The sequence below is a fragment of the Anneissia japonica genome, unplaced genomic scaffold (genome assembly GCF_011630105.1).
Source record: "Anneissia japonica isolate Jap-2015-1 unplaced genomic scaffold, ASM1163010v1 scaffold694_len1028156_cov167, whole genome shotgun sequence".
Taxonomy (NCBI): Eukaryota; Metazoa; Echinodermata; class Crinoidea; order Comatulida; family Comatulidae; genus Anneissia; species Anneissia japonica.
Genome location: NW_022727885.1, coordinates 579,692 through 582,465, shown reverse-complemented (window position 1 = coordinate 582,465; position 2,774 = coordinate 579,692).

Sequence of the window (2,774 nt, the reverse complement as noted above, 5' to 3'; positions counted from 1 at the left end):
TCCTTGGGTCTTTACCTCCTGAAAAAGTACATTTGCATTTCTTATGTCTAAATTTAATTTTATAATATTTTAGTCTGCAGCCAAAATAAATGTCATTTTTCACCACTCTTTTTCCATATGTTTATTGACCTAACACATCTACATGCGTTTAGGGCCCTGTTGAAGCCCTAGTGGGTTCAAGAAATAGAGCATCTCGGGTAAACCTATGACTTCTTTTTTGGATTGGATTGGATTGGATTTATTCGATGTAAACACCAAGGATAGCCCACGAAAGTCTAGAATAAGACTTATTTCCGGTGGGGTCCTTCTGGGGGTGATTAGGCCATACACCGGGAGGCAATCCCCTACATTTTCATTAAATATGTTCCTCAAATACTTGTCATCTGATTTTACAGTATATCTCTGTCCAAAGAGTACTACAGTGATACAATTTTTAACGTAATGATTACAGTAAGATATTGCATCTTAGATTGTCTTTGTAAATTTTAGTTGATGATTAAAATAAATGTGTGTTCGATAAGTAATATAATGCGAGCTTTTGTGTTTTTAGTGCATTTTGATGGTAAATTATTAGGTTTTAAAATGCCTATTCCAGATAGCATGTTCTAAACCAGATTATGAAGTCATTCAGACGTAAAATGGACGGTAACAAACATCTGATTGAAAACGAAGGTGCAACCTGCAGGAGAACTCTATATATAACAATATTAATAATAATAATAATAATAATAATAATAATAACAATAACAATAATAATAATAATAATAATAATAATAATAATATTGATGATGATGATGATGATGATGATGATGACGGTGGCGGCGGCGGCGGTGGACGGGGTGGTGGCAGCAGCGGCAATCACATATTGATGTGCGTATTAGGAGAAAATGTTTGTGCTGATTAACCATCCAGACGCGTGCACAGATCTACATGAAATATACTGTACCATAGTGCCTTTTTTTTTAATGTCTTGCAATTACTAGCATAGTTTGAGTACCTAATTATGTCCATTAAAATATCAAAAAGAAAAAAATGTCTACAAAATGTTCGACGCACTACAAAAGCAACACATGCGAGAAATCATTCTAATTACAATAGTACAGTACAATGAAATTAAGAGAATATAGTATTTACTATGCACTATGTAAGTGGAACATACTGTACCACTTCAGGGAGTGTGGCTGATGAAAACGTGTACCGTATGTTCTATAATTATAATTGGATAAAATATATTATAAAATGACCATGTTAATCACAAAATAATATATTCAGTTTTATTTTTACAGTTGCAGGTTCAAGGGGAGGGTGCCCTCCTCCCCCTCCCAATTTTTCAAGAAAGAAAAATGTATTCGTCCAATAGTGGCATTTCCTGCAATCTGGAGGTGCCATAATCATTAATTTTCTCACCTCAACCCCAACCATGGTGGGACTGAGGTAGTATAGACTCTCCATCTGTAAAAGTCCCTCTCTGGGGCTCCCTCAATTTCGAATTCCTGGATCATCCACTTGTTTAGAATATTAATTATATGGCAATACTTTGGCCGACTTCGCTTCACTGATTATCTAATGATATTTGGTGGATCAGGTCCTGTCTCTTATACACATCTAGATGTGTATAAGAGACAGATACATATATTTACACATACATATATATACACATATATATACATATATATAGGCCTTTATATATATAGGCCTATATATATGTATATATATATAGGCAAACGGCCACATAATGCAAAACTATTTAAAATTAAAACGGAACAGCATTATGTGGCCGTTTGCTGTTTTGATATTTAGCACACAATAATTAGGTCTGCAGTTTTACCATGAAGGTTGTCTTATTTATAACATAGGGAAAAATGTGTTACGATCGTCTGACTCAGTTTATTGTTTGATTAATTAATGCAAATGGTCAGAGGCCTACCGTATTGAACAATAAATTTTCAGCAATTAGAAGGATTTTGATTAAAAGAACTATAACAATAATAAGTAATACTGATGATAATGACGATACTGCTACTGCCTTTGGGGAAGCCGCCTGGTGCCATTATCATAATTTTTCATCAAAGTCCTCCATTTACGATTTTAAATTCCTGGATCCGCCACTGACTGCTGTAGTTACCACAATTACAATAACATATTATTATATATATTGAAATATAAAGTTAAACATATCATGATAACCAGTGGCGGCACTGCAGAGGGGCTAAGTGGGAATAGAGTTCCCCGTCGGGAAGGCATGAGGTCTGGTTCCACCCCCAATCCCAGTTGGGGACGAAGAGAGTTTCGCCGGAGTAAAAATAAAGAACATTTTAAGAAGTTTATGTAAAATGTAAATGAATTTAATATAGCCCTATCACAGTAAAATAATTAATAAAATCATTCTCAACGGTCATGAACATCATTCTTAATACCGTACTGTATCCCAGCAGAGAACCCATATCCACTCACATTCGAAATTTTTTTTGGAATTAGTAGAATGCTGGACGATCTTAGGTGGCCGCCCTGAAAAAAAATTTGGCATCAAATAGAAAGAGTACACGAAGAGCACACACGCAAGACGAGTGACCATAATTTTTCCCACAGTAAACGAAGGGGGTGGGTAGCCACCCTATTAATCCCCTCCCCACTCCAGATCCGCCACTGATTAACAGACCAGTGCTGGAAAGCACATCTGAGCATCTAGAAAAAAAATAATAATCAGTCCACAAAAAAAGAGACAGGAGACAAATAAACCAGGACATTATCTGCCACAACATTTAGTCTACTTT